The sequence below is a fragment of the Drosophila pseudoobscura genome, chromosome X, assembly GCF_009870125.1.
Source record: "Drosophila pseudoobscura strain MV-25-SWS-2005 chromosome X, UCI_Dpse_MV25, whole genome shotgun sequence".
Lineage (NCBI taxonomy): Eukaryota > Metazoa > Arthropoda > Insecta > Diptera > Drosophilidae > Drosophila > Drosophila pseudoobscura.
In genome coordinates this window covers 26,814,235-26,836,617 of record NC_046683.1, presented here as the reverse complement: position 1 = coordinate 26,836,617, position 22,383 = coordinate 26,814,235, and the positions used below count along the sequence as shown (strand labels likewise).

The window sequence follows — 22,383 nt, the reverse complement described above, 5'->3', positions numbered from 1 at the left end:
CATTCGACTCTGTAAACCATTCCCTTTTAGCACATGAACTTGACCTTTTAGGGTTTCCGCCCAACCTCCTGAGATGGATTTCTAGCTATCTTTGTTCCTCTTCAAAAACTCCCTCTCTTTACCAGTAAAGGTTTCTTCGGGAGTACCACAGGGCAGCCATCTAGGCCCCTTACTCTTCACACTCTTTATTAATGACTTGCCTTCAGTATTAACATACTCTCGAGTACTTATGTATGCGGATGATGTTAAACTCTGTGTCCAGTACAAGGACATTTCATTTCATTCTCGCTTGCAATCCGATCTCAATAGCTTTCAGTCATGCTGTTGTGCAAACTTGTTACACCTTAATGCCTCGAAATGCAAAGTTATGACATTTCATCGTTCTAGCCCTTTGTTGGCTCCCTACACCCTATTTGGGGATTCTCTTGAGAGAATTACCCTGGTGGATGATCTGGGTGTTATGTTAGACCCCAAGTTAAAGTTTTCCGAACACATTTCTACCATGGTAAATAAGGCCATGGGCGTGCTTGGGTTTATAAAGAGGTGGTCAAAGGAATTTGACGACCCCTATATAACAAAGACTCTCTATACCTCGCTTGTTCGTCCGATCTTAGAATACGGCTCCTGTGTATGGTGCCCTCAGTACAAAATACACCAGGACCGTATAGAATCAGTACAGAAAAACTTTTTACTCTTTGCTCTGCGGGGCCTTAACTGGGATGCGGGTGTAAGACTCCCATCTTACTCTAGTAGACTATTATTAGTAAACCTCCCATCCTTAGTTAACCGTAGAAAAATGCTTGGTGTGATATTTATGCACAACTTGATCAGGGGTGACATAGACAGCCATGATCTGTTGAGCCGCATAAACTTCACGATTCCTGTTAGACTGACTAGAAACTTTATACCTTGTTCCTTCCACTTTGTAGATCGAATTATTCCTTGCATGAACCGTTTAGGGTCTTATGCTCGGATTATAATTCCCTCTACCATATTATATCCTCCACTAATTCTCTTCCTCTTATTAAATTACTAATCCTAACACACCTTTCTAGTAATTAGTAATTGTAGTGGTATTTGTATTTTGTATTTTATTGCATGCTTAATTTCTTAATAAGTTTAGTGCTAATTTTCCTCGAATGTTAGTCTAATATCTATCTTTCTTGCATGCTCGCGTTTGGTTCGGCTACGCACCGCGCGTCATGCGGCAGCGCCCCTCGGTCGGTTGGGCGGGAGGAGGGCTGCGTTTTGCCTGGGATCCGCGCGTAACAGCCTTCTGCTGGTGTCAGACGGGCCACTTGACGGTGCAGTAATTGCATCGCCTCTTGATAGATGCAGTCATTGCATGTCAACGTCCATATATTAAGGTTCTCTGCGCAGCTGCAGCCCGGTTCTTGACATTTCGTGTCTTGCATTCTCGCTCTCGCGTCTATACATCGTCGCTTAAGCGGTATTTCATTTTCCGTTGTTGTGTCGAATTGAACAACGGTTAACATGGACAACGATCCGAATACAGGCGCGGGCGGAAATATTGTGGTGGCTGATTCCAGACTGAGTCTGTATAAGCGTAAAAGTCAGTCATTATATGATCGATTACACAGGCTTGGCGAATCCTTCGCGTGGAATAAAATCGATAAGTTGACCGCCGCGGAAGTCGAGGTGCGAGGTGTTGGCAGAAATTCGAGAGGAATTGCATGAGGCCCATAATGAATTGGAGGCTCTCGATCAAAACGAGATTGGGAGTGAGCTGCGCGAAATCTTCGATACTCTTTTCATATCGTTGAAAGCTGAGTTGCTGGCTGCTGTTGAAGTAAGCCAGTTACACGCCGCTGCCCATTCTACGACTCTGCCAAGCCATTCCGGACATAGTACCATCATCATGGCTCACAAGCAGCGACTTCCTGAGCTGAAGGTGTCTAAGTTTTCTGGTGGATACGTCGAGTTCTCGGATTTTATGGCAATGTTCAAATCGGTGATTGAAGCGGATGCGGATCTCAGTGACATCGAGAAATTCCAGCACCTTCGCTCTTGCCTCGCTGATGCGGCTTTGGATTCGGTTCGATCGTTGGAGCTCTCCAGTGCCAATTATCGTGCGGCTCTGGATATACTTAATAAACGCTTTAATAACAAAAGACTTGTTTTCCAGGCACACATCAAGAAGATTCTTGGGCTAAAGAGGGTAAACTCGCCTTCTGCTAAAAGGCTTCGGGAGTTTTCGGATGCAGTCAATTTACACATGCGAGCGTTGCAGACATTGGGAACTGCTGAGGAGATTTCAGGATTCATGGTCATCAACATGCTGCTGCCGAAGTTGGATTCGAAGACGCAAACCAAATGGGAGGAGCACACATCGTCGGATGGCATACCTACCGCAGAGGAATTCTTCGAATTCTTGCAGCAACGCTGCCAGAAAATGGAGCGGTTGGAATATGCTACAGCGACACACACTAGTAGCGATCAGGTGGGAAAAAAACATTCCTATACGCAGGTTAAGAAAACGTTTGTAGCTTCCAACTCTTCCGCCGACGCGTCTGTATGCGTCTTTTGCCACTCAGCGGGCAATGGAATATACTCGTCCCAGATATTCGGAAATCTCTCACCGTTGCTGCGCCACAAAGAAGTGAAGAAGCTTTCCCTATGCTTCAATTGCCTAAAACCGGGGCACCGGACCCGCGCATGCAATAGTGGAAAATGTCGAGTATTCGGCGGTAGGCATCATAGTTTGTTGCACTTCGATAGTATACAGCCCACAACACAAGGCTGCCCAGGTATTACTCCTCCCGATCTGGCCGTTCAACCGGACACTCTTTCCGTTGCTCAAAATAGCAGCTCGTCTCTACCTTCGTCTACCTCTCTTGCTGCCCAAGGTCTTCACTCTGATGTCGTGCTTCTGGCTACAGCCGTGGTTCTCGTAAAGAATCGGTCTGGCGTTTTAGTTCCTTGTCGTGCCATCTTAGATTCAGGATCGCAGCTGCATCTCGTCACATCCAGGTTCGCCCAGCAGCTTCAGCTTAGGAGAACTCAATCGTCTGCACTTGTGTCTGGGCTGGGCGATACCAGCGTTTCTACTGAGGGATCCACCATAAGCATTTGTATGCATTCTCGCACCTCTGCTTACACAACTACGCTTACTGTTCACATCGCCCCCACGATTACCGATTATCAGCCAAGTATGACAATAAATGTATCCGATTGGAGTATTCCATCTAACATTCAGCTCGCTGATCCTGCATTTTTCAATCCTCAACGGGTTGATCTTCTCATTGGTGCGATCGTTTTTTATGATCTCATCTGCGTAGGGCAAATCAAACTCACCGATGGACTGCCTCTTCTGCATGAGGGAGTACATTGATGTGCATCATATGCACCAAGTCAACCCTGATTCCCGTAGCCTCTACAAATATTTCTTGCCTCATCACTGTGTCCTAAAGGAGGACAGTACGACGACAAAACTCCGTGTCGTTTTCGATGAATCCGCAGCTACATCAACTGGATATTCTCTAAATGATGTGATGATGACAGGCCCTGTTATTCAGCCTGCATTGTTTAACATATTGATTCGCTTTCGAACATATCCAGTCGCTCTCACTGGGGACATTTGTAAAATGTACCGCTGCGTACGAGTGTCTCCACCCGACAATTTGTATCAGTGCATCCTATGGCGAGATTCCATCGAGTCCGAGGTTTAAGTCTACACATTAGACACCGTCACATACGGGACGAGGGCTGCATCATTTTTAGCGGTCCGCGCAATGCACCAGCTGGCCATCGACGAGGGTGAATCCTACCCTCTTGGCTCAGCTGCTCTGCGTCAGGAGTTTTACGTGGATGACCTTATTTCGGGCGGTAATTCGGTCGCACAGGTCATGGACAAGATGCACCAAACATCAGCTTTACTGTCCCGTGATAATTTTAGACTTAGGAAATGGTGCTCCAGTCACCAGGAAGTACTTGAGGGAACCCCTGAAGATGACATAGAGAAGTTCCTAAAGTTTAATGATGGAAGCGACATAGCCAAAACTCTCGGCTTAGCGTGGGACCCTGCTTCGGATCAGCTGCTTTTGCCTTGTCCGCACTGAACACAAACTCAAAGCCATCAAAGCGGTCGGTTTTATCTACGATTGCGCGGTTCTACGACCCTCTTGGATTGATAAATCCAGTCATTGTCAGGTGCAAAATCTTCCTTCAGCAGCTTTGGAGAGAAAATTTGGATTGGGATGAAAGCCTACCCTCAGCGTTGCATTCAACTTGGATGGACTTGAGAAATAGTTTGGCAAGCATTTCTCGGATCTCATTTCCTCGCTTGGTTCTTCGTTCTAGTGTGGCTACAGAAGTTCACGGATTCTGTGATGCCAGCTTAGAAGCATATGGCGCTTGCGTGTATGTCGTGTCCAGGGAAGCCCAGTCTTCGAGCCACGTTTTGTGCTCAAAGTCGCGAGTGGCGCCGCTAAAGACTATATCGATTCCTAAGCTGGAATTAAGTGGAGCCCATTTGCTTGCGAAAATCATGCAGAATGTAAAGGACATGGGAATCTTTACAGGTCGGTTCTATTGCGGGTCGGATTCGTCAACAGCATTATCTTGGATTAGGGACGAGCCAGCTAAATTTCAAGTTTTCGTGGCAAATCGAGTGGCATCAATTCAGGAGTTGACGGCAGCCATGGAATGGAGCTATGTTCCCACATCTTTAAATCCTGCTGATATTCTCTCGAAAGGCTCGCTTCCCAACCATCTTATCCAGTCAGAGCTAGGCTCCAAGGATAAGTGGCCTGTATCTCCAACTTTGGAGCTTCGCAAGAGAGGATTGCTAATCACGTCTCCACATGCCGATCTCACGTCCGGATGCAAATTTGCGAATTCATTCTTTCGCATGCAGCGCACATTCGCCTACATGCATAAATTTATGCATCGTCTTAGGCATCCAGGACTCACCGTTTCTGATATTCGGCAAGGAACGCATCTTCTAATTCGACACATTCAGCTGGCAAATTTGTGGATGGACATAAAGGAGATTCGGCGCAATGGTCAAGTCATGAAATCCAGTTCTATTAGTTGGCTCAACCCGTTCATCGATCATTCTGGACTACTTAGAGTTGGAGGTCGTCTTGGCAACTCATCCCTAGGATTTGACGCTCAGCACCCGCTCATTCTGCCAAAGGGACATTCCTTTACCTTTGCGCTGATAAGATATTATCATGAAAGAAACCTCCATGCCGGACCTCGCGCCTTGCTATACAAAATTCGGCTGGAATATTGGCCCATTGGAGGTGTTAAGGCAGTGTCAAGGGTCGTCAGCAGATGTGTGAGATGCTTCAGGACTAGGCCGCGCATGGTCGAACACATCATGGGAGACCTACCTAAGGAACGTTTGGAAGGATCTCGAGCTTTTGAAGTCACTGGAGTAGATTACTGTGGACCTTTTTTCTACCGATCAGAAATCCGCACAAGGCCTCCGATCAAGTGCTACATTAGCGTATTCATCTGCTTCACTTCTAAGGCTATACACATGGAGCTCGTGAAGGATTTGACCACCGCATCGTTTCTAGGCGCACTAAAGCGTGTTACTTCCACTCGAGGAAGGCCAAGTCAAATTTGGTCGGACAATGCGACAAACTTCGTTGGGGCCAAGAACGATCTTCTGGAGCTAAAGAAGCTTTGTCTGAGCGAACCGCATATGAAGGAGGTCCACGAATCTTGCTTGGCTGACTCGATCGACTGGCGTTTCATCCCACCTCGCTCTCCGCATTTTGGCGGGTTGTGGGAAGCGGCCGTGAAGACCGCAAAATATCACCTGTACCGCTCAGTTGGACCATCTGTGCTTAGCTTCGACGAGCTGCGCACTCTGATCTGTCAGATCACTGCAATTGTTAACTCTCGCCCTCTGCTCTCGCTTTCAGAAAATCCTGATGATTTAGACGTTTGGACTCCTGCTCATCTGCTTTTAGGCGGCCCCCATGAGCAAATCCTCGAGCCTGACCTAACGAAGCTGAACTACAATCATCTGGATGGCTGGCAGCGGGTCACCCAACTACAACAAATATTTTGGAGCCGTTGGCGCGAAGAGTATCTCACTCTTTTGCAAGAGCGCGCGAAGTGGCGTTCCCCCGCGCAAAACATCTGCAAGAACGACCTCGTTCTGGTGAAGGACGAAAATCTTCCTCCAATGCGGTGGCCACTGGCTAGAGTGGTCGAGGAAACATCAGGAGGGCCGTCACTCGGCTATGTTTGCTGCCCCTTAAGGAATCTGTTGAGAGACTAGCTCCCAACGGGGGGAGTATGTTCGGGCCAGCCGCTGAATAATAACCGTAACTTTAACATTATTATTGTATGAGCAGAGAGAGCCGCCTATGTTGTAAAACGTTGACTTTCTGCAGAGCTGCTGCGCTCTCCCGCTAAAGGGGCTCTCTGCCGCCGCCACTTCGGCAATCACTTTGATCTAACGCCGTCGTCTATAGTTTAGTTCTATGCTAACCCCTCTGCGCATTGGTTGCATATCGATCTCGCATAAATTTTATCTGGCAATAGCAAGCAATCGGCTTCCGCTAAGCCACCAAGATTAAATACGAATTATAAAGTTTAACCCGAAATGTCTTTTCATTTTTGAAACACATAGGTGCCAAAAAAGCTTGGCATCTCAAACAATACGATAAAACCAAAAACGCAGAATCGTAAAGGATGACTATATGTTTTAAAGCGTAAAATCTCAACCAGATCATATAATTCTTATATCATATATCATATATTCTTATACCGGAATCAAGAAAACAATTTCATTCTTTCTCGCTTTGTCTCTGTCTAACACACAGCTTTCATGGTCGGTTTTGCCAATTGCAAAATATGAGTTCAAGGATCTCAGAACCCATAAGAGCTAGAGTAACCAAATCTAGTATCCGCACTCCTGTTAGATCTCACTATAAAACGTATATATCGAAATTTCGCCCCACCCCCTTCCGCCCACACAAAGGACGAAAATGTGTTGCATCCACAATATGGCAGATTCGAGAAAACTAAAAACGCAAATCATAGAGAATGACCATATCTATCCGGTTGCTGAATCTGGATCAGATCAGATAATTTTTATAGCCAAAAGGAACAAATCAATTTGCAGTGGCTACGCAGCGCCTGACGTCACGCTCAGGCTGATTTTCTGTCTCTCTCGCACGCATTCTTTGTCGTGTCGTTTAATATTCGCGGCGTCTGCCGGAGGAGAGCCATACTGACTTAGTATCGGGTATAACTGTAGAGTTGCGGTGTCCGCAGCAACTCACAACGTTCCCCCTCGTTTCGTTTTAGAGATCTGATTTCTGATCTAATTTCTGTTTTCTGTTGTGCCTCCAGCATATTTGAATGTGTGGGTGCACACGTATTCTCACGTACTTTGCGTGTGTGTGTTGTAGTATTGCTACATAGCTCCTAGCCTTCTGCTTCATTATCTATATTATTAGCATTATCTACATTATATGTACGAGCTAAGTCCCTCCAACAGTTTTCCAGTGGAATCCGTCTACACAATTAAGACCTTCCTTAATCCGCTCGATGTAGTTCCTTGCTCGTTCGTTTTATTTCGTATATATCTCTTAAATGTAGTGATCATAATTCAGATCGTTTTGGCTCGATACTATTGATACTATCGATTGCGCTTCTTTATATGTACATAATGTAACGCGCCAACTTCAAATTAATTCACAATTTTAGTACTATTTACATATTAATTCAAATCTTCAAATTGTTAACCTTTTTAAAGTAATTTAATCCTATATTCTATTAAGGGGCGTCAACATTCTCCCCACCTTGGAAGCTCCTTCCAACATTAAGTTCATCGGCATCTGTAGGCAGCGGGCAGAGCTTATGTACGTTGCGCTTAAATAATCCAGTCTTGGTCCTGAGTGTTACAACCCGAACTGCACCATCAGCTCCTGGGTGTAACTCTGCAACTCTTCCCAGCAGCCATTGTCCGGGCGGAGCGTTGTCTTCCGCAATAAGGACCAGTGTACCAAGTTTAATGTTGTTGGCTACAGTGCTCCACTTTGTCCACTTCTGCAGCAACGTCAAATATTCCGCCGACCAGCGGTGCCAGAACATGTGGTGTACCATTAGAATGCGTTTCCAATGGTTGCTCATGGACAGTTTCAACAGTGCGTCGTCTACTGGTTCTACTAACGCGTTCAGGGGTCGGCCAACCAAGAAATGACCGGAAGTTAGCGCCTCGAAGTCATTCGGGTCCGATGACAAGGGATGCAGAGGTCTAGAATTTATCACCGCTTCTACTTGTGTGATGGCAGTCGCAAGATCTTCGTAGTTAAGTGCTGTGCTGTTGGTGCATTTCACCAGCAGCTGTTTGGCCACCTTCACGGCGCTCTCCCATAATCCTCCAAAGTGAGGGGAGCGTGGGGGGATGAAGTGAAACCTGACTCCTCGCTGGCTGCATTCGTCGTCAATGAGCTTCTGACTTGGCGAGTCGAAAGCTCTGTTGAGCTCTCGTGACGCACCTACAAAATTGGTGGCGTTGTCGCAATATAGGTCAGAGCTCAATCCACGTCTTGCAAAGAACCGTTTTAACGCCGCGATGAACGCATTTGAGCTTAAGTCCGACACGATCTCTATATGGCAGGCCTCTGTTGCAAAGCATACAAATATGCACAGATACACCTTTACTGGGCGTTTTCCTCGCATGTGAAAGTGCATCCATATTGGTCCAGCAAAGTCCAGTCCAGCGCGCTCGAAGGGGTAGATATTGCCTCGCACTCGGTTAGCTGGCAGCGCTCCCATCAGCTGTGTTGCAGCGAGCGGCCGACGACGAAAGCATGGTATGCAGCCACGGATCACCCTGCGGGCAAGTTTCCTGCAATTGATTACCCAATATCTCTGTCGCAAAAAGGCACATAGCGATTGTGCCCCGGCATGTAAATTCTTTCGATGTGTGAGTTCAACAAGCGCCTCTACCACTTTATGGTTGCTCGGCATTAAGATGGGATGCCTTGTGTCAAATGGCAATTCGGCATTGGACAACCTTCCGCCGACTCGAATAATAGCTATTTCCTCTTCCTCTTGTAAAAAAGGGCTTAAACTCTGAATTCTCGCTGATTTGATCACCTTTCCCTCTTTAAGCTTAATGAATTCCTCATGCAAGCTCAACTGCTGCACATTATACACAATATAGCGCAATCCGCCCTCCATTTCAGCTGCAGTAAGGTTGCCTGTTTCATTTGAGTTTGATCTCAACGATATTCTACGCCAGCGAAAAATATAGCTAAAAACTCGCTGCAATTTGAGGAAATCATTTGCAAATTTGCATCTCCCCACGACATCTAACTTCTCATTACTTTCTACCTTTCCAACTGTCAGCGAGAACTTACATTTCCTCTCCTCTGGAACTGTTTGTATTTCCTCACTCCAATTAAATTTGTTCCAGTCATCTGCTGCATCCATTAAAAATTCTGGACCGTTCCACCACATCGTTGACTTGCTCAATTCGGTTACCAATAATCCCCTAGATACAAAATCTGCAGGGTTTGATTTGGTGTCGACCTTGAACCAATCCTGTACATGTGTGAGCTCTTGTATTTGAGCCACCCTATTGGCAGCGAAGGTGGTCCATCGACTAGCATGTGACGACAGCCAATTTAACACAATTGTGGAGTCCGTGAAATAGTTAACCTTCTCTACTGGTATGTGAAGACAGGCGCATACCTTTGCCATTAGCTTGGCCACTAACAATGCCCCTTGTAACTCTAAGCGTGGCAATGATGTTACCCTAACTGGGGCTACTTTGGACTTGGCCGTTACCAGTCGCACCGAAATTCCTCCCCCTTCATCCCTAACACGAGCATAAATTACGCCGCCGTAAGCTCTGTTGGATGCATCAGAGAAACCAAACAGTTGCAAAGTGCATGGGTCGGCCGTAATTGGAATTGAGGATCACGGAATTGAAATTTTGTCAATTAGTTTCAGTTCTTCTCTATATCGAAGCCATTGAGTTGCGTAGCTTGCTGGTAACTCCTCGTCCCAATCCTGCTTTAGAAGCCAAAGTTCCTGAAAAAAGATCTTGCCCAAGATCAGCAAGGGACTCAAGAACCCTAACGGATCAAACACCTGAGCCAATTCGGCCAGCACTGATCGCTTCGTGGCGATTGCGGAGACCTTTATGTTAAAGCAAAATTGGAATTTGTCCTCTAGACTTGACCAATATATCCCCAAAGTTTTAGCTGCGTCCTCTGTTTTTAGCATCAGGGGCTCTAGGCTGGTGTTGTTGTCCATTCCTTGATAATTGCTGCGCCATTTGTGCAGCTCGAACTTTCCTAGCCCTAATAATTCGGTCACTTGTTCTTTCAACTTTGTCAGTTCCTCTTTTGTTTCGGCTCCACACAGCATATCATCCATATAGAAACTTCGCTTTACTGCCTCTCTAGCTAACGGAAATTTTTCCGCGTACCTATCGACCAAGTAATAGAGGCAACGTACTGCCAGGAACGGCGCCGAATTTGTTCCATAAGTGACCGTGTTTAGGCGTAGCACCTGGATAGGATCCGAAACGTTGCATCGCCATAGAATGCATTGATAGTTTCTATGTGGTTCCGCAACCAATATTTGACGGTACATTTTCTTTATGTCGGCCGTAAGGGCGTATCTATAGAAACGGAACCTGGTCAAAGTCTCGAACAGATCAGGCTGCAACGTTGGACCAACCAAGGTTGCGTCGTTCAGTGACCTGCCGTTGCTAGATCTACATGAGGCATCAAATACGACTCGTAACTTGGTCGACAAACTCTCTGGGCGAATAACCGGATGATGTGGCATGAAGTATTCGACCTTTTCTTGTCCGGCGGGCTCTATTGCCGTTAAATGCCCTAACTGGCGATATTCTTCAATAAATTGAACATATTGTTCCTTCAGCGCTTGGCTACGATTTAACCTCTTCTCTAAATTCAAGAACCTGGTAAGTGCGATTTGATAAGTTTCGCCTAACTCAACTTTAGGATTCTTAAAGGGCAGAGCTACCACTAAATGTCCTGAGGCCTCCTGCTTAACATGCGTCACAAAACAATCTTCGCACTGTTTTTCTTCCTCAGTGAACTTATCTACTGTTTCAGGGACTTCTTCACACTTCCAAAACCTTTGTACGAGCTCTTGCAGCTGATCATTTTTCGACCCCTTTCGTTCAATGTCAGTTGCTAACAGTGCAACTTCAGAAGATTTCGTGAATTCACCTACGACGACCCAGCCTAACAGAGACTTTTGAAGCCTTGGAAGGTGTGCTCCTAGTTTTATTTGCCCTGCTACAATTAGCTTGAAAAACAATGTGACTCCAACTAGCATGTCAATATCTTCCCCGGACTGAAATGTAGGGTCGGCCAGCGTAACTCCCTTGGGTGGAACCCACTCCGAACAAATTCCTGAGCTTGTTGGGTTATACTGAGTTATTTCCTTCAGCACACAGAAGTCCTCGGTAGCCATATATCTGGTGACTCTAGATTTAAAAGTCGCTTGCACCTCTCCCATAACTTGAGATGTTGCATTTCCAATACCACTGAGTTGTATGACTGAGTCGCGCATTTCTAGGCCCAGGGCCGAGACTATCCTAGCCGTCAGAAAATTTAATTGACTACCGGAATCTAACACGCACCTGCAATTGCGATATCCTCCGTCTATAGCTTTGATTTGAACTACAGCGGTCGCAAGAAAGTTGGTGGATGATCTAGACAATAGGGAGCTATGCAGTGACTTTGGCTCTTGCAACTTCTGCCCTTTGAGCCCCGGCTCCTTGGCAACAATAGGTATCTCTCGATGCAGAAGTTCATGATGCGGCTTGCTGCAAATCCTACAACGCGGACCATTACAGTTTCTAGTTGTATGTCGCTTGCTAAAACAAATCAGGCCCAGCGAATGCTTCTTCGCCTCATGGTAACGTTGTACTGGTGATAGTTCGTTAAACCTTTGACACCCTTTCAATCCATGGGTCCCAGGACAAACGTAGCAGCCATTGCTGCCTATTGTTGCAGCTAAGGTCGCATTTTTCATCTCACCTTTACCACTGGGTCGGGCTCCATTGCCTCGCCGAACTTCCCTATTTGCCATATTGACTCCTCTGTTTATCAGAAACTGCGATAACAATGACCACGACGGTAACTTTTTGCAATCCCACTCAACTTCCCACCTATCCATTGTATCTTCATCAAGCTTTGTGCGAATCAGATGGAAAATTACTGCATCCAGAATCTCCTTATCGTCGCTTAACGACTTGAGTGCTACTAATTGGGCATTTACATTGTCTACCAGCACTCTCAGTCCCTCTGAGTCGGGTCTCTTTAGCCGCCTTAAGTTGAATAGCTCCTGTACATGTAATTGCAGAATAATTGCCTTATTTTCATAGCGATCTTTCAATAATCGTAGTGCCTTGCGATAATTAGGCCCTGTTAATTCCAAACCCTCAATCGCACTTAACGGTCCAGCTCCTAACGCTGATCTCAAATGAATAAATTTAGACAACTCATCCAATTCAGAGTCTGATTCTATTAGAGTAGCAAAGGTGTTGTACCAGCTGGGCCATTCCGTAAACTTTCCAGCGAACTCAGGCAGCTTTAGCTTGGGAAGTCTCGATGAACGAGACACCTGTGTGCTATTTAGAAGATCACCTACATTGGACTGCCGCCGTCCCCTATGTCCGAGACAGCTTAGTAACTTGGCCTTTAATTCGCAATAAACCTCCTCAGCTTCATAGCGGCTTTCATATTCGCTGGCGTCCTCGCTATCGTGTTCAATTTTAGCCTGAATGTTGCAGAACTGATTAAAGTTTGTCTCAATTAGACTTAACCTGGCTTCCAGCTCCGCAGCCATCATGGAGTCGCTATTTTTTCGATATAGACCTTGTTACGGACAAAGGAATTCATTAACGCCGTTCGAGAAGTGAGCACCTCCGCATCTTTACCCTTTCTAGGTGCCATTTGCACTGACTATTTACACCGGTTTTACCCGTGACAATTTAACAATAAAAAATACTCAATATTGGCATGAGTAAGTAACCCGGTACCAAGTTTAGCCACTCTATTCAATAATCGGCTAACTTTAAATTCTCACTACACTGCCCAATTCAATAATTGATCAACAATTAACCACTGTGCGCCACTGTACCAAAATGTGTACTTGCGCCTCAACGAACCGGCAGTCAAAGAAGAAACGACTACAAAGTTAAATCAATGTCAAATAGCAATTACTGTTCTTTAAGTGCCGGCTTGTAACTGCATATATATGCAAGTATGTATGTGCCTTGCTTCAACGTATAGCAGTGCACGCAATAGGCTGTATGTGTGTATGCAGATACCTAAGCGTTCAAGCTAACTGTAATTGTAATCTGCTTTCTACACGAGACCCCGCTTACAGAACAATTAAAGCGCAGAAGTCTCAAAGCCGCGACCACTTGACACTAAGACAATTGTATTGTTTTAAGATTATTCACACACATCGAATTGGAACTAAACATGCCTGCAAGAAATATTAGATGCTCAAAGCAGTTCACACTCACAATTCGATACCGAAGCCGCTGTCGCACTCGCCGTCAGCCAGACTCAGGGTGAAATATTTATTGAGTTCCAGTCGTGAACTCCATCCGGTAATTGAACCTTCTCCAAAGGTCCCTGCTCGGGCGCCAAATGTACGAGCTAAGTCCCTCCAACAGTTTTCCAGTGGAATCCGTCTACACAATTAAGACCTTCCTTAATCCGCTCGATGTAGTACCTTGCTCGTTCGTTTTATTTCGTATATATCTCTTAAATGTAGTGATCATAATTCAGATCGTTTTGGCTCGATACTATTGATACTATCGATTGCGCTTCTTTATATGTACATAATGTAACGCGCCAACTTCAAATTAATTCACAATTTTAGTACTATTTACATATTAATTCAAATCTTCAAATTGTTAACCTTTATAAAGTAATTTAATCCTATATTCTATTAAGGGGCGTCAACATTATATAAATACATATATGAACATATGTATATGTTAAAGTTATTTTATTTGTAAGACAGCAGAAGATCAGTATACAGAATTATATGTGCTTCCGAGTAACATACGCAAGAGACCGACGCCGAAAGAAGAACATCGATATGAGAACATCGATATGCAGCAGGGCACATGCGCAGTGTTGTTAGAGATCAATATCTAATTATCGTGGCGGTCACTTTGAACACTCCTCCTCAACACAACGCATGTTTACAAACTTTAAATATGCTTAACTAATATTCAATAACATGTCAAGCACTTATAAACGATCTTTTAAACCAAATGCGAATAAAAATTTATGGTGCTTAACCTTGGCTAAGTTCTTTGTGAGAACATCTGCTATCATCTCATCGGTTGGCAGATACGCAATGTTGACTTCACCTCTCTTGAGAACCTCTCGAAAATGATGTATCTTGACGTCGATGTGCTTTGTACGTGCATGAAACATGGGGTTTCTAGCAAGCTGCTGTGCTCCAATGTTGTCGCCGTACATCTGAATAGCTGACTCCTTGGACATCAGCTTCAAGTCAATCAGTAGGCTGCGAAAGTATATCGCCTCTTTTGCTGCAGATGATAAGGCTATGTACTCTGCCTCCGTGGAACTGAGGGCAACCGTCGATTGCTTTCTTGACTCCCAAGAAACCGCTCCTCCTGCCAACATGCATACATAGCCAGTGAATGACTTTCGGTTCGTCATATCACTTGCCCAATCTGCATCAACAAAACACTCAATTGCCTTTCCTTGCTTTGTGTAGCATATCTCCCAGTCGATAGTTTTTGCCAAATATCGAAGGATGTGCTTGGCTGCCGCTTCATGCTCGGAATGAGGATCCTTGTTACGTTGTGCTAATTTGTTCACCGAATGCGCAATGTCCGGACGAGTCATAACAGCAAGATAAGATAACTCTCCAATTAGCTTTTGGAACGATGTGATGTCGACCCTGCGGCAGTCCTCTTTGTTGCATGTCACCTGGTAACCAGCTTCAAGAGACGTGGACGTCTGTCGACAATCTTTCAAATTGTACTGTTCGAGCAACTCTCTAATATACTTCCGTTGGCTGATTGAAATCGCACCCGTACTGCCTTCACGTTTCACCTCAATACCTAAAAAGTATTGCATAGGCCCGATGTCAACCACATCAAATTCTGCTGCGATCTTTATCTTGATATCAGATATATCATCTAGGTCCTTACACGCCAAAATAATGTCATCTACGTAGACAGCTATTAGACACATATTTTTACCTGGCTTACAATACAGACAGGGTTCGTTGACAGTCGGTATAAAGCCAATGCGTCTCAGCGTTGCATCCAACGTAGAGTTCCACACTCTTCCTTATTGTTTTAGGCCATATATACTTTTGTGAAGCCTCAAAACGTGATTTGGGTGAACTTCGCTGATGAAGCCCTCAGGTTCTCTCATAAAAACCTCATCTTCCAATTCGCCGTTGAGATACGCCGTGACAACATCCATTTGATGTAGGTGGAGACCATGTTCGACTGCAAGTGCAATTATCAACCTGATAGTTGCGTGGCGTACAACTGGTGCAAATGTTTCCTTGTAGTCGATCCCGTAGCGTTGGCTACAACCTTTCGCCACCAGACGTAATTTGAGCCTGTTCACGCTTCCATCCGGATTGGACTTAACTGCGTAAACCCATCTGCATCCAATGGACTTTTTCCCGCTAGACAATTTAGTAAGCGACCACGTGCCGTTCTTCACGAGAGATTCGTACTCGTCCTTCATTGATGCTTTCCATATCTCGCCTTCAGTAGACCGTTCAGCTTGTGCGTAGTTTTGTGGAACTTGTATGTCTGCTGCCAGTATCGCATTGAGCATATGATACTGCTTCCTTGGTCGTTGTGGTTTGCCCGTCCGTACTATGGTTGGGCGTCCTGGTCCTCTTATTGGTTCTGGAATTACAAGAATGTCATTACTAGACCTAATCTCCTCCTGAGTTTCTGGCTCATTTTCTGGATCTTTTAAATTGCTCGCTATCCATTTCGGGTTCAGAGTCCTGGTTTTGTTAAACCTCAATTGATGCCATGTCATTGGAACATGATGCCTCTAGTTTGCCCCCTTCAGGTTCTACAAAAATGACATCCCTACTCTCCACGAGTTTCCTGGTTTCTTTACTGACCAAACGGTATGCTTTGGCCGTATCGGAGTAGCCCACCATTATATACTCTAAGCCTTTCTATGCGAACTTTGATTTCTTTGTTTTATCTAGAGCTATCGCTACTGAGCCAAAAACTCTTAAATGCGATACCACTGGCTTTCTACCTGTCCATATTTCAAAAGGTGTTAGCCCGCTCAAGCAGCTGCTTGCCACTCTATTTCGCAAATACGTGGCAGTTCGAATCGCCTCTGCCCAATAGCATTCACTCAACCCAGCATGCAGCAGCATACTTCTTGCCATTTCTACCAATGTTCTGTTGGCCCTTTCCGCAACTCCGTTTTGTTGAGGTGTATATGGCACTGTTAAGTTTCGCTTTATTCCATTTTGGTTTAGGTAATTGTATTCTCGGCCATTGTCGCTTCGTAAAACCTTGACTTTTCTCCCAGTTTGGCACTCAACTTGACTTTTAAATTCTTGAAAAGCCTCGAAAACCTGATCTTTGGTTTTTAGGAAACTTACTGATACATATCTTGAACAATCATCAATAAATGTGGCGAAATATCGATTGCCTCCCATTGACTGCTTTTGCATTGGACCGCATACATCAGTATGTATTAAGTCTAGTACACCCTTTGACCTGTTTGTGCTCGATTGAAATGGTTGCACGCAAATTTTACTTTTTGCGCATGTTGCACACACTTGTTTTGGCTTGTATATGCCCTTGAGACCTATTACCATCTCCTTATTAACCATTTCCTTTAATGCGTGAAAATGTACATGGCCGACCCTATTGTGCCATTTGAATGCATCTGCCCCAACATTTACAATGTTCATACACTTTTCCTGATTGTCCTGAACCATAAACAATCCATTTTCCAGATGTGCCTTTATAACTATTTTTCCGTTTTCAAAAATCATCACTTGATTTTTCTCAAACACAACTTTTTTTCCATGTTTTAATAGTTTTGTGACCTATATAAAATTGTACTGCAAATCTGGTACCAAGATAACATTTTCCAGCGTAACGGATCTATCACCGAACTTCACTTGAACAGTTCCATGCCCTTCAGCAATAAGTGATTTACCGCCGGCTAAAAATACTTTTTGATTATCTTCCGTGAACGACACAAAGCGTTCCTTGTCACAACATAGATGCGCCGTTGCGCCACTGTCTATGCACCATGCATTTAACATCTGGTCATTTGGCTTAGCTTAACTTAGGATTGGTACATATTTTTCTGGTTCCACTTTGGCATATTTGGTTACGCAAAGCATTGTACCCAATCTTTCCCCGCTTTTACTGTTTGCGCCCTTGTTGTTTGCACCTTCCTGCTTGCTTTTAGCACGGCATTCCGATTTAAAATGCCCTTCCTTTCCGCACTTAAAACACTTTTTGCCCTTCTTAAAATTGTTGTTGTCATAACTGACTTGTAGTTCCCCGCTACTTGTAATTTCCTTGCTAATGCTATCTTCCTGCCTATTCGCTTCTTCAGAAATTTTTATTTTTAGTATGCTCAAGCTCGGCAAATCATCTGGCGTCTCAACCGCAACAACAAAACTTTCATACGGTTTAGGCAAACCATTTAGCAACACAACTGATAAGATCTTTTTATCAACCTTTATGTTGACCTCTGCTAAAGCAGTGTACCACCTGAAATTTCCGCAAATATTCCTGTGCACTTATACCATCCGACATTTTTAACGTCAACAATTGTTTAATTAAAAGCACTACCCTTGCTGGTCCGCTTGGCCTGTGAATTTTATTTAGCTTTTGCCATGCCTGTGAGGACGATACACAATTTTTAATATTGTTTAGTTGGGTCGATTTAACACAAAGTAAAATTGACGCCAACGCCTTTTGATCCTTTAGTTCAAAAGCTGCACGTTGCTCATTTGTTGCACGTTCACTAAGCTCAATTTTACCACTGACGATTAGCCACATTTTGTATGAGAACACTTCTCATCAAAACTTCCCATGTGCTATAATTATTTTCGTCCAGTTTCTCAATATTGAAATTCATATTTCCACTCATTTTTTATACTTATTGTCTCACAGTGCAAAATTTGTAACTGTCGATCGTCTTATGCACAAAGCAACTATGACGACAATACTGTTGTCTGTGTCTTTCTTTTGTTTTTTCGTTTTCTTTTAAGTTTCCCTCCGAGTTGCTATTTACACACACACACTCGCGATTTTCTATGCCTTGGTATACACACTTTTGGGTATACACACTCGCGGTTTTGTGCGGCTTGGCATACGCACTTTTTGGTTTACACACTTGAGTCTCCGTTCGCTTTTGTGTTTCTTGATCCGTTGGGACTGCTTTATTTAGGACTTTAAGCCACGGCAACGGTCCGATTCGCTGCATAATTCTAATCAAAAACGAGGGGGAACGTTGTGAGGTGTTGCGGACACCGCAACTCTACCGTTATACCCGATACTAAGTCAGTATGGCTCTCCTCCGGCAGACGCCGCGAATATTAAACGACACGACAAAGAGTGCGTGCGAGAGAGACAGAAAATCATTCTGAGCGTGACGTCGGGTGCTGCGCAGCCACTGAAAATTGATTTCTTGCTTTTGGCTACAAAAATGATCCGATCTGATCCAGATTCAGCAACCGGATAGATATGGTCATTCTCTACGATTTTGCGTTTTTAGTTTTCTTGAATCTGCCATATTGTGGATGCAACACATTTTCGTCCTTTGTGTGGGCGGAAGGGGGTGGGGCGAAATTTTGAGATATACGTTTTATAGTGAGATCTAACAGGAGTGCGGATACCAAATTTGGTTACTCTAGCCTTAATAGTCTCTGAGATTTATGAATATCCCCAGATTTTCATCCTTTGCGGGGGCGGAAGGGGGTGTGGCGAAATTTTGAAACAAACTCGTCTCGGTCCCATATATATTGAGAGTGGATACCAAATTTGGTTGCTCTAGCTTTTATAGTCTCTGAGATCTAGGCGCTAATGTTTTACTCTAAGCAAAGCCGCCTATGCTACGTGTGTGTTAGAGAGAGACAGGGCGAGAAAAAATGAAATTGTTTTCTTGATGCTGGCTATAATAATAATACGATCCAGTTCAGATTCTGCAGTCTAAAAGATATGGTCATTCTCTACGATTCTGCGTTTTTAGTTTTCTCGTATCTTTAAAAAAGTAGATGCCACAGATTTTCGTTCTTTGTGGGGGCGGAAGTGGGCGGGGCGAAGTTTTGAAATATTTTTGTAGCAGTGACATATCACAGAAGTCTGGATCCAAAACATCGTTGCTCTAGCTCTTATAGTCTTTGAGCATTAGGCGCTGAAGGGGACGGACAGACGGACAGACAGGGCTCAATCGACTCGGCTATTGATGCTGATCAAGAATATATATACTTTATGGGGTCGGAAACGATTCCTTCTGGACGTTACACACATCCACTTTTACCACAAATCTAATATACCCCAATACTCATTTTGAGTATCGGGTATAAAAAGATGTTGTTGCCCAACATTGGGCCCGAAACGTTTAAGGTGTAGCCGTTTGACAAAACTTTCAAAAGTCACTTTTTAGCGTTAAATTCCGTTTATTTTTTTTTATCAAAAATACCAAAAAGTTTTATTTGTAACAGTTCTTAGCGATAAAATGGAATTCGGGGAGGAGCGTAATGGAATTTAATGGTAAAATTCAATCTTTACAGTTTTGGTCAAACGGCCGCACCTTAACCGTTCGTTCATCGATTTTTAACGATACCTTAAACGACGCCCAATTAATATACCTATACAACAAAAATACAACATTTCAAAATATGAATAGATTTCTATGTTTTAATTTAAAAAGAACCATTTAGAAAAAAAAATGTGGCACAAAATTATCACCTTTGAATTTGAAAGCTTAATATTTCCTATTAAGAACCAATGGGTACTTAGATACCCATGAAAACTATGAAACTTGAAGAGTTTAAGCGCCAAACGATTGCCAAAAGATTGATCTACAAGAAGAATTTTCATACAGCATAATTTTGTGATGAACCTAATAGGGCTCGTCACAGCACCGACACTGACTCCAATCAGAACAATCAATTAGGTAATCGTTGTAAAAATATAGGAATAATGTAGAATTATAAGAAACACTGTCGGGTCAAGCAGCTTAAATATTTTAAATTATTGCCAGTGGTGCGGCCCAAAAGAAATGCATTTTGGTGTTGTCGTTTCCAATTCCCCCACTGCAAAGATCATTTGCTACCGCATATGCGCATGCAGCGGAATTCTTTCGTCTCCTTATGTCGCAATCTCTCGGACTCGGCTTAACAGCGTCCCCGAGCAGCGCTAACGCTCTCGGGCTATCATACGCTCTCGCTCGCGTCTAAGCTTGCTGCATAGGGCCCGGCAATTTGGCCGGCAATTGAATTTGGCAATTTGAATTATAAACAGCCTCTCGACTTTCATTAACTTCAAATTGCAACAGTTATTAAAAGCGCTTAATAGCTTAACATTTGGTGACCCCGACGTGATTGTGCAATAAATAATCCATCAGTGCAATCACAAACTAATATAGCATTCAAAGATCTAAACTAATTGCCATCTCAACCAGTGTCATCGACCACATAAGTTATCCATACATATATACAGTGTATTGCAGTGTATACAGTGTATTGCAGTGTATTCTGTGGAGAAACTCCAGGGAAGAAGACTTGCGTGTGTTTCAATTGGACACCGTTACTTATGGGACGAAGCCTGCCTCCTATCTATCTGTGCGAGCGATGCATCAGTTGGCAATAGACGAGCAGTTAGCGTTTCCAGTTGGAGCTGAAATCCTTCGCCATGACTTCTACGTGGATGACTTGATATCTGGAGCCAGCTCGCAGGAGGAGGCTATCCGGATTCGGGAGCAAACTACTGGAATTTTGTCTAGAGGTCAGTTCAGATTGAGGAAATGGTGTTCGAACGTCCCTGCTGTGCTGGATGGAGTTCCGGAAGAGGACAAGGAAACATTTTTTAAGTTCGACGATGGCAGCCATGTGACTAAAACTTTAGGACTTGCGTGGGATCCGGTTTCTGATCTACTATTATTTTCGTTCTCGGCCCTTCAATCTTCTTTGAATTCCTGCAGGCGCTGTGTTTTGTCATCCATAGCGCGATTCTACGATCGTCTCGGACTAGCTGGTCTCGTAATTACTAAATCCCAAATCTTTCTCCAGCGTTTTTTTTTTCATATTGGACGTTGACATGCAATGACTGCATCTATCAAGAGGCGATGCAATTACTGCACCGTCAAGTGGCCCGTGTGACACCAGCAGAAGGCTGTTACGCGCGGATCCCAGGCAAAACGCAGCCCTTCTCCCGCCCAATCGACCGAGGGGCGCTGCCGCATGACGCGCGGTGCGTAGCCTAACCAAACGCGAGCATGCAAGAAAGATAGATATTAGACTAACATTCGAGGAAAATTACCACTAAACTTATTAAGAAATTAAGCATGCAATAAAATACAAAATACAAATACCACTACAATTACTAATTACTAGAAAGGTGTGTAAGGATTAGTAATTTAATAAGAGGAAGAGAATAAGTGGAGGATATAATATGGTAGAGGGAATTATAATCCGAGCATAAGACCCTAAACGGTTCATGCAAGGAATAATTCGATCTACAAAGTGGAAGGAACAAATGTATAAAGTTTCTAGTCAGTCTAATAGGAATCGTGAAGTTTATGCGGCTCAATAGATCAGGGCTGTCGATGTCACCCCTGATCAAGTTGTGCATAAATATCACACCAAGCATTTTTCTACGGTTAACTAAGGATGGGAGGTTTACTAATAATAGTCTACTAGAGTAAGATGGGAGTCTTACACCTGCATCCCAGTTAAGGCCCCGCAGAGCAAAGATTAAAAAGTTTTTCTGTACTGATTCTATACGGTCCTGGTGTACTTTGTACTGAGGGCACCATACACAGGAGCCGTATTCTAAGATCGGACGAACAAGCGAGATATAGAGAGTCTTTGTGATATAGGGGTCGTCAAATTCCTTTGACCACCTCTTTATAAACCCAAGCACGCCCATGGCCTTATTTACCATGGTAGCAATGTGTTCGGAAAACTTTAACTTGGGGTCTAACATAACACCCAGATCATCCACCAGGGTAATTCTCTCAAGAGAACCCCCAAATAGGGTGTAGGGAGCCAACAAAGGGTTAGAACGATGAAATGTCATAACTTTGCATTTCGAGGCATTAAGGTGTAACAAGTTTGCACAACACCATGACTGAAAGCTATTGAGATCGGATTGCA

The 22,383-nt window shown here is 44.1% G+C and overlaps 1 protein-coding gene across 5 annotated transcripts in view; it reads right to left on the bottom strand.

The window, feature by feature from the left end:
* The window catches only part of Lcch3 (Ligand-gated chloride channel homolog 3), a 423,845-nt gene that overhangs the window by 186,633 nt on the left and 214,829 nt on the right, over positions 1–22,383 (bottom strand). The window contains exon 1 of one of the 5 annotated variants that reach the window (XM_033383168.1): positions 13,520–13,618. The exons of the other annotated variants lie outside the window; for them this stretch is intronic. The gene's annotated coding sequence lies outside the window, so the exon portion shown is untranslated. Of the gene's footprint in view, positions 1–13,519; positions 13,619–22,383 lie in introns of those variants that run through there. 5 annotated transcript variants of the gene reach the window in all.